Here is a 10592-nt window from a genome sequence, read left to right as displayed (position 1 = left end):
TATTAGGCTTACTAAAGGTCACAAAAAACCTTAATTTTTGATAATGTAGTTGTTTTTCTTTGTAAAAATGTTTATTACTTGCATTGTGAGGAATTTTTTTTAAGTAAGCTAGACACAAAGATCTCTCTCTCTGTCCGCCTGTATTTATAGCTATTTATCTCTCATCTATCTCTGTGTATCCATCAGTCAATCATATTCGTATAGTTCATCGCTAGTGTATGTGATGCTAAAAAAGAATAAACGATAAGGCAGTTACAGTCGTGTTCTCTGAGTTTCCCTGTTCCTGCCTGGATGGCCTCCCAGAACCACGACCCAGGTGCCACCAGCGTCGCCGCTGCTCGTAAAGGAGCCGAACCCAGTGGGGATGCCGCCTGGGGCCCGGTGGGCAAGAGGTTACAGCAGGAGCTGATGGTCCTCATGATGTCTGGCAGTAAAGGAATTTCTGCCTTCCCCGAATCAGACAACCTTTGCCAACGGGTGAGGACCAGCCATGGAGCAGCTGGCACAGTACACGGAGACCTGAGGTTAAGCTCTCCCTGCAGATCCCCAGTGGCTACCTGGGCAATGCGCCCATGGTGAAGTTCCTCAGGCCCTGCTACCACCGGGGTGGACATCCAGGGCGACACCTGCCTGGACATCCTAGAGGACAAGTGGCCTGCCCTATATGACTTCAGGACTGTCCTGATCTCCATCCAGAGTCTGCTAGGAGAGCCCAACATCGATAGCCCACTGAACACACAAGCTCGGGAGCTCTGGGAAAACCCGACGACCTTCAAGAAGTACCTACAAGAAACCTACGCAAAGCAGGTCTCCAGCCCAGAGCCTTGGCTGGGCCGTCCAGCCCCTTTCCCTGTGTTTTTTAAATTTTTTCCTTCTATGTTCTGTCCTTGTCTTTTTAAAAAATATGTCTTTATTGGTTTCAGGGAGAGGAAGGAAGAGAGAGAGAGAAAGACAGAAACATCAATGATGAGAGAGTCGTTGATCAGCTGCCTCCTGCACGCCCCCTACTAGGGGTCGAGCCTGCAACCCGCAACCGGCAACCCACAACCTTCAACCTTGGCATGTGCCCTGACTGGGAATCCAACCACCATCTCCTGGATCCTAGGTTGATGCTCAACCACCGAACCACTATCCTTGTCTTGATTTCTGTATAGGTCTCTATCTTCTGCTGTGGTGTCATATTTGTTTTGTTTCTGTTCTTTAAGTCTCTGATTGAGCCCCTGTAGTGAATATAGTAAATAAATACATTTTGGGTTTTAAAAAAAGAATTATAAATATAAATAAAATATAAGTAAAATATAATCTTGGTGGGGACATGTAAAGATTTAAAATAGTTTTAAAAACTTTAGAAAGGAGGAAATATACAGTACAAATTGGTCAACTAAAAATATAAATATGGCTTTATGGTATTTAAAGCATAATTATTAACACATTATTAAAGACTTGGTTGGGCTGCAGCAATTCAAAAGCCACTTGGAGAGCTGGTTAATGATGTCATTTCCTGAGCCCTAGAGATTCTGGTTCAGTGGGTCTGGAGTGAGGCCTGGGAACCTGCATCTTTAACAAGCTCCCAGGTCCTTCAGGTTCAAGGGCGCTACTTTGAGAGAAATTAGGTTGTAGGTTAAAAAACAGTATGGGGTGTGGGAAGTGCCTGGTCGAGGCTTTAGCTATGAAACTCAACTACATGTGAATTTCAAGTGGCCAATTAATTTTGAAAACACATTAAAAACATGTATGCTTTATTATAAGATGTTCCCAGGCAGCTTTGCTTTTGCAATGGGCATTACAGGGTAAGCGGGAGTGTGGGAAATAGTCGGACCTTGTGATCCTCTGCTATTCTTCCCCGATGACAGCTGCTGTGTTGCTTGTGTCCCAAGTTTATCTGCTTGGGAAGGAAAAGAGATTGGTCAATATTTGCAATTTCAGGAACATTTTACATCTGCTTCATGTGTTGAGTTTTATGGTATCTAATGTTGCAAAACATTTTCCTCCATAAACACAGCTAATAGGGCAGATTAGATTGGCCCTCCTGACAGATTAGATAGGTTTTGCTCTTAGCCTTTGATGAAATGCAGCAAGAGCACATGGGATGAAGCTTTTTAAATGTCTCCCTAATAGAAGGTTCTGGGATTAGCCCCTAACTGCTGCAGTCACAAGAAAGTGAGCGAGCTGCCGGGGGAGTCCCCGCTCTCAGTGTGGTGACTCTCGCGCTCGATGACAATGAAGAAGCGGTCTCTCTCCTCCCAGAATAGGATGGTCACTGCTGCCTTGTACAAAGACATCACTCCATCACCCAAGAGAAGATACGTATGTGAACTCTGAGATTATCCTCCACCCAGGGTGCATCCTAGGCTCCTTTACACATAGAAGCAGCTTCTTTCTACCCAGCTGGTAGAAATGATAGGAATGTGAGAAGAAAAGTGGTAGCAGGCACACAGAAAAGCTTAGTACAGAAAAGATAAAAAAATTAATGGCGGTGCTGCCCCCGTGTATTGGAGGGAGCAGGGACTCCGCTCTGTGTCTCCAGGCAGCCTGGCAATCTGGAGGCGGGACAGCGGGGGAAGATTGCCATGAACACACGTGCGCAGGTTTCCGTGTGATGGTAAGTGTCTTCGTCCGTCCGGGCTGCCGTAACCAAGTGCTATAGACTGGGCGGTTTATAAACGGCAAATACTTATTTCTCACAGTTTTGGAGTCCGTAAGTCACAGATCAGGGTGTCGGCGTGGTCGGGTGAGGACGCCACGTTCTCACTGTGCTTCCACGTGTCAGCGCAGAGGGACAAGCGCCACCTTAACCTGATCCCGGTTACCTTCCAGGGGCCCCACCTCCTCAGGCCATTGTGGAGCAGGGCTTCAGCGTGTGAATCTGGGGGCCATGGACATGTAGTCCATAATAATCAGTTTTCGTTTCTCTGGGGTGAAGGGCTAAGAATTCGATGTCTAGGCCACCTGGGAGCTGCGGGTCCTTCCCACCAGACACTCCGCGCTGTTTCCGGGGCAGGGGCAGGTTCCACGAGCAAAGGGAGAGTGACCCGAGTTCTTCTCACACTGGCCAGCATTTGGTGTTGTCACTATATATTTTTCTAGCCATTCTGACAGGTACGTAGTGATCGCTAATGGTGATTTTAATGCATTTCTTTAATGGCTGCTGATGTAGAACATTTTCGTACGTTATCAAAAGATCCTCTTTGGTGAAATGTTTGTTCATACTTGACCCATTTTGTCATTGAATTGTTTATATTTTTGACCATTGAGTTTTAAGAGGTCGTTATATATCCTGGATATCCGTCGTCCCCAGCTATCTCCAGTCTGCAGCTTGTCTTTTTCTTGCTTCACAGGACTTGGGCAGAGCAGTTTGTCTTATATTTTAAGGCATCTTTCTGAGGAATTAAAGTAACTATTATGCTATTTTGTCTTGTCCTAATTAACATTGCTGTTTACAGTATTCTTTGTTTCTCTTTCTGATCTGTACCTATAAAATAGAGAGGGTTGTTTTTTTTTTTTCTTCAAGGGAGATTATTAAGGAAATAGTTTTAGAAGAGAATATGGAATTTCTTTGGTGGATTTAGCATGCTGTCTCAGCTTCAGCAGAACTAACCGTAAAAATTCCTGTAATGCAGAAAACGGAAATGGACATGATTTCGGCAGAGAAAGCATGCTGGTGTCTGAGGTTTTGGGATGCTGGGAGATGTCGTCTGTATAAGGAGAACACAGTTCCAAATAATGCAGGTCCAAAGAGAGTGTTCAGGGAGAGACAAGTCTGGCAGGCGGCAGACAACTGGTGAAGGGCTGGTCACCTGGAAACCACGGAGCCCAGGACCTCAGTCCATCACAGCCACTGCGGAGAGGAAACCTGGTTCCAGTGCAGCAGGAGGTCGGGGAGCCAGTCCCTGCTGGCGCATCTACACTGCTCTGGATCTGGGGGGTGTTTGCAGAGTTTAATTAACCTATTCAGGCTTGGATTTTAATTTCCTATCTCTTAATCTAGGAGAGCTTATCTTCTTTAACTAAAAATAAAGTCATATTAGTGATATAGTCCTTACCATACGCTGTATGGAAATGTAAACACATGTACTTATATACTGTATATCTAGATGATTTTAACGCTTCTGGGCTGAATTAATAATAGGAATTAGAGAAGAGATGTGAAGGGTATTCTAATATGGCTTCCGCACTCTTTAAAAGGCAGTTTCAGAGCGTGGGTCCGCCTTGCAGTCACCCGCGGCGCCTCTCCACCCTTTCTCAGTGTGCACACTGACCTCTAGTGTTCCGCTCTTCTAAGAACTAGCAGACTAAGCCTGCCTGTGAGTAGATCTCTGGATACAAACTGCTCCAGAGATCAATTCCACAAACATCGTCGCACACTTTGCTGACCCCAACGGTGGTCGGCCTGATTCTAGAACTGCCTCAGACAGCGCCAGTTATTTCCAATGACCTCTGTGAGCTGCGCATTGTCAAACGGAAAGACAGCTTTATGGAACTAAGACCGCAAAGCAAGAGCTGATATGACACGGGGTCAAACCAAGAAGTAGAGGAAAGTCTGCGCCAGCCTGTTCATGTGTCTAAAATAGTTATTTCCTTAATGTTCTCTCTTACAAACCATTCTATTCAGAGATCAGTTCCCAACAAAAAGAGTTTCAAACATATAATTGCTAAAAGATACCAAACACTTAGCATCCGGGATGGCAGTTTTTCATGAGGATGGCCTAGTGGGTTTTTAAACGTTTCATTAGGGAGCATTCAAGCACTCACGGAAGGGAGAGAGTGGCACATACACCTCCCGGCGCCCACCGCCCAGCTCCAGCCATTGTCACGATTCTGCCAATCTGCCTTCGGAGAAGTCTCCCTGTGTCATTGTTGACCCTTACTATTTTTCAGACTGCAGACAGAGGGATCCTGTGAAAACCCAACATGGGCTACATCACTCCTTTATTCAAACCTGTAAAGCTTCCCATTTCCCTCAGCCGCAGGGCCTTTACAGAGCCTGTCTTCCTGCCAGGAACATTCTTCCCCAAATTCCCACCTGCTCAATTCACTCACAGTTTTTAAGTTTTTGCTCAAATATTTTCTTTCACTCGCCTAATCCAGGACTTCTCACTCTTCCTGTATCTACTGTACTTTTCTCCACAGCTAGTGTCACCCGACGGGCCTTGTTGCCCCCTTAGAACCCCTGATTCCTGAACAGAACAGGTCCTCGCTGCCTTGCTTTGAGCTTGCATGTAGTAGACACTCCAGAAGCCTCCGGGGGACAAATATTGAATGGATAGTGTCTCACTCAGAGTGCTATGTATAGTAGCCACCCAACAAATGTTTGTTGAGCGAGCCAATGAATAAATTCTGACCCAAACTGGTTCTGAATAACCAAACTGCCTGAGAAAGTGGGAGAAATACTAAAAAATGAGGCCAATTGAAAGTAAACTTCAGAATCTAGAGCAAGGTAGAAGCTCTATCAACTCTGCAAGATTGATTTGTGCACCTCCAGTATAAATCCTGAGAAATCAGCAATGTGTTTTGCCTCTTTCTGCCCCAGTGTCCACTTCTAATGCTGAAAGCTGCATTCCAAGATTTCCCTTAAACATCTGACTCTCTATAGATCCGCCCTAAACAGCCCGGCCTGCACTGGTTGTGCCAAAGCAGGCATCTCCCTCACTAGATGCTTTCTGTTTCTCCTGCTAAGTGGCGACAGATATCCTTTGCAAAAGAAGTTTTTATCTTGGTCACCCTGTAGCAATTTCCTTGGGAACGAAATCATACATACAGAAATATCAAGGGAAAGCACAGGGCTCTTCTTAAGTGGGTGGTCACTGTCGCTTTAATTCTTCATTGTAAACCTCACAGGCCCAAAGCCCTGTGAACTATTAAATTACTATGGGGATTTCCTCTGGGCTCCTCGCCCCAGCTGGTCTCAGGATGTTCTCGGCAACAGGCAGCCTGGGTAATGTTCTCTGAGCACCTGTCACCTGCTTCATACAGTAATCTAAATAGAATGTGAAAACAAAGGCCTATTATCAATTATGCAGTGATCAGTTTGGCTTGGGCCTCCTTGAGAGCATGTTGAACATTCCCTTAGCAGACACATCAAAGCGCAGGAGACAAGAGAGGGCATGAGGATGGCTGTTGGCCCTGTACTTCCAGGTTCAGTTCAGCGAGCCTGGGCATACGGAGGTGATCAGTGGGTGGAGGAGGTATTTGTGTGACGCTAAAGGCAGGGGCTCTGGGCAAGGCCAATGACAGCCGCCCTCTGAAGTAAGTGTGTGTGCGTGCGTGTGTGTGAGTGGCAGTGTGTGGCTGTGCATGCGTGTGTGCATTCAGTGAGCAGTTTTTTCTCCTCTGATGTTATACCAAGTTACGTAGACGCCTGGTATTAGAACCCTGGCTTACCTTCCTCACCACCTTTACTTAATGCCTGGCGTGTCCAGGGTAACCAGCTGTCCCCGTTACACAGGACTGAGGGGACAGAGGACTTTCATGGGAAATGTCCTGGGCAAACTAGTACAGAGAAGTCAATACTTGTACGGAGTCTACTTTCAACTCACCGGTATGTGCACGACTGACCTGTGGTCCCCAGAAGGACTGAAGTCAGCATCACGGCTACTCAGAAAGCAGGCCTCCGGGGGTAATTCCGGAGCAGGTGGCCGCTCGGGGCTGGGAGCAGGCTTCATGGCAGAGGGCCTGCCTGCAGAGAATTGTACGACAATAATGCGACTGGCTAAAAGCCAGCAAGCTTCTAATGACCAGCCTGCGCCCGCAATTCTCAACAAAGTCAAGGCGAAGTGCCTGGCCGGGCAGACGCCCACGGGGCTGCGCTGTAGGACGTGGGCAGTCGGACTGCCAGGCCCGGAGAGGTGACGCTCTTAACCCCGCTCTGTTTCCTTTGCACCTGGCTCGGCACAAAGGCCAGGCCGGAGGCTGACCCTCCATTCCACGGCACGCGGTGAGCAGGGAGGTGGCGCTGGGGCTCAGACCTAAGAGTTGCCTAAGAGTCTTTGTGTAACAAGTGAGTGACTGAAGGGATACACTGGTGACGAAAACTCGGGTGGCTTCACAGAATCACCGGCTTCTGGAAAGCTTTGTGCTCAAGCAGGACAGAATCATCTTCGTTTTCCCATCAGTTGGTTTTGCCGCCGCTCTAAGGACTTAGACCGTGTGACTGACCTGGTTCCTGTCCCTGTCATTGTCCTCTCTAGGGAGATGCTTGCACCAATGGACAGCCAGTGTTGGGGAAGAGCTGACCCAGGAAACATGAGTGTCTTTGTGCGGCTCTCCTGAGACTAGCCTGTTTTAGCTTATACACGTGTGGGATGGAGGCCCCCAAACTGACACGGCTTCTGCAGACCCCCTGGAGGGAGGCGCGGAGGCCGTCAGGAGTGGGGCTCTCGCGAGGTCGCAATTGCTGCCGACCTGACCCGGCATGCGACAAGGTTGATGGCCCTGCTCTTCCTTCAGACAGTCTAATGGGGACTTCTCCGCGATTTTAGGGGTGGGCTCTCCACTCGAGAGTGCGTGCTGATATTCTGTATCCTTCATCCAGTTAGTACACATGTGTTCGGCCCGAAGGGCCCCAACATTTTTAGAATTAACTGATACTTTAAAGAATAGGGAGCCCGCGCGGAAACTTGCGTGTCCGCCTCTTCTGCAACAGCAGGAGCGCTGGGCGTGCGCCTCCCGCAGCACCGGCCGAGGCTGCCGCTGGCCAACGCCGTGGACAAGGCGCGGCCGTGGTTCCCGGGTCTCAGGTGCCTGCCCACTGACTCTCCCTCCACTCACTCTCGGCGCCTCTCTGCGCTCGAGCTCACAACCCTTGCTCTTGATTTGCACGGTTCAATGCAGCAGCCACTAACCACGCGTGACTAGTTAAATTTGTATTTGAATTGCTTAAATCTAAACAAGATTTAAACTTTAGCTCCTCGGCTACACTAGCTACGCTTCAAGTGCCCCTCATGTGGATGGTGGTTCCCGTGTGGGGCGGCCCAGGTTAGGACATTCCCACCGCTACATGCAGTCTGCGGGACAGGGCTGCTTCACGCACCAACTATTTCAGAGCCGCGGCTGGCACCGCTTACCCGACAGAATTTATACCCAGCAGGTTTTACACCCTGAAAATCCTGTTATGGGAAGAGCAGGAGGGGGAGCCACAGGGGGAGGGGAGGAGCGGGAACCACTGGTAGAGCATTTTTCTCCGCCAAGCTCTATGATGGGGACATTCCATGAATTGTCTCATTTAATTCTTCCAACAGCCCTAGGATATAAGGGAGATTATAACTTCTCCTGGTTCTAAAGGTGAAGAATCAGAGGCTTAAGAGTTAATTAAATTGCCAAAGTTCACATCATTAATATATAGTAGAGGCAGGATTTAGACCAAGGTGAGTTTGGCCTAGAACTCATTCTTTTAATGATTATTCAACGCAGAGTCCATAGAAATGGACCCATATCGCTGTTAGCAGTGACCCCACTGAAAAGCTGGGGGAAGGGACGCGGTACCCTGTGTTGGCATAGGTCGCTAAATGCTAATAAAGGAAGGCAGCAATGGGACCCAGACATTATTAAGTATAATCAACTAGGGAGCATAAGCCTGCTCAGCCAGGAAGCTGCGGCTTCACACTTTCCAGGGGATCGCAGCCTTGTCCCGCCGAGGAGACTAACACCCCTCCATCCCCCATATAGGGAGGAAGGACCAGCTTTTAACTTCCCCTTCGCTCGCCCAGACTATGGGGGGAGGTAAGTACATGCACAATCGGAGCCAGGATGGCTCATAGGGCCTGTCAGTCCAGCCTGGGAAAAAGATCTGGTTGGGTAAGAGGCACAACCTAGAACATCTAGGAAATAGACTGGTGAGAGGGTAGACCCATCAGAAGCCCATGAAAGCCTGGGAAATTGGTTGGTTAGTTTGAAAAGCGGGCCTGGTGGTTCCCAAGCCTGAGATGATATAATCCCAGTTTAACCAAGGAGCTCTCTCTCTGGTAACGAGCGCTGGCCTGTCCCTCCACATTCTCTCTCCCCAGCAGCTGGCAGCTCCAGGGACTCCAAACGCAGGCTCCAAGCGGGAGTCCGGGAACAGCAGCACAACATCAGGTCTCAGGGGGAACAGCCTTAAGCGGCCTGGACCCCACTGAGACTGCTGATGCTGGACCAACGGCAGAGGATCTTTGGACACTGGCCTTTGTTTTGGGCTTGATGAAGACAAGACTGGGCTTATTCCACACAGGATAGATGGAGATGAGACATTCCCAGCCCGTGAATCTTACCACTAAACCTCATCGCCCCACGCATGAGTCTCCCGAAATGCTTTTCTCCCAACCCCATGGAAGAACACGATTCCCACCAGCAGCACTAGGCCCTCTGGAATCTGGCTGAAGCTTGCGTCAAATTACGGCAATTAGATAACTTACATTCTTGACCAATCCTGAGGCCCACTTCAATTAAAAACTAGGAAATAGCCTGTTAATGTTGACATGTATTTCTCCATTTCTGTAGAAATTCCATTCCTGCTTTTCCCCCTTGATTTGAGAATTCATAGCTTCCAGTGATTAGCTGATTTTAAATATTGATAGTTATTCCATCTATTTATCAAACAGGGAATTTATTTTGATATTCAAATAAAAATGACATTTTTCTTTTTAAAAAAGGTTTATTATTAAGTGTGTTGTTTCATTCTTATTTAGAAGTGTCATTTTCACAAAATCAGCACTTAATAACATTGTGCCCAGAATAGGTGAAAAAATAACTTTAGCTTTTGCCTACTATGTGGTAACAGGAATTACTGTTCACTTGGAAAGAAGGGAGATGTAAGACTAATTAGTTTCATTGTAGGTAAGAATTTTGATACATTTGCATGCTTATGGACAAAATAATTATTATAGTTTAGATTCACAATCATGTTCCTGTTGCTTTTCTGTGTATGTTTCAAATTATTCTTGATGATTTTTTTCCTGCTTTACTTGCAACGTTTCACTATTTGATAGTACTTTTGTTTGCTAGCATTATTTTATTTGCATGTTTCAAAATTATGATTTTCTTTAAAGAATGCCATATGTAAAATTACATCAAGAGTTAGCATTAGCTGACGAAGAGTGAAAAAAATTAATCTGGTAGAATTATTTTTAAATGTAAAGGGAATACCTTTATTTGGTTTGTGTCAAGCTTTTTTATGTTCTATACTTGAAAATTATTTTGTAGCTTTCTAAATTATAAACATTTATCAAAAATAGTTTTGTGACAGGATCTGCTTTGCCGGGGCTCATAATTATCATCACCTTTGCTTGCCAAGGAAGAGGAATGCTTTTATCTGGAGGAATTTATGCATGGATCGGGGTGGTACATTTTGAGGGAGATTTTCATCTGCCTGGAGGCTGGGGGAAATTTAAAAAGACAAAATTTGATTCACAAAATTTCTCATTTCAATTACACCACACATGATGCTAGTTCTATAAATGCACTGACTGACATTGATCATATTTTCCATTTTTCGATGGAGCTTTAAAATATCTCTGCACTACTGTGCAGATGCATACTTGCCAACCATCTCTCACCAGTTTAGGAAGAGTTTTCTTAAGAGGAAAATATACAAAATTCAGATTTTGATATTAAAATCA

At 46.6% G+C, this 10592-nt stretch overlaps 1 pseudogene across 1 annotated transcript; it reads left to right on the top strand.

Moving 5' to 3' along the window:
* Nucleotides 1-291: 291 nt before the first annotated feature.
* Nucleotides 292-2864, top strand: LOC308568168 (ubiquitin-conjugating enzyme E2 C pseudogene; annotated as a pseudogene). Its single transcript has 2 exons — nt 292-835; nt 2818-2864. The product of its transcript is annotated as a ubiquitin-conjugating enzyme E2 C pseudogene (transcript).
* The last annotated feature ends 7728 nt before the right edge of the window (nt 2865-10592 follow it).

Source organism: Miniopterus schreibersii, assembly GCF_964146895.1.
Source record: "Miniopterus schreibersii genome assembly, chromosome: 15".
In the NCBI taxonomy this organism is placed as follows: Eukaryota; Metazoa; Chordata; class Mammalia; order Chiroptera; family Miniopteridae; genus Miniopterus; species Miniopterus schreibersii.
Note: the sequence above shows the minus strand (reverse complement) of the source record. Positions and strands in the feature narration are given on the sequence as shown.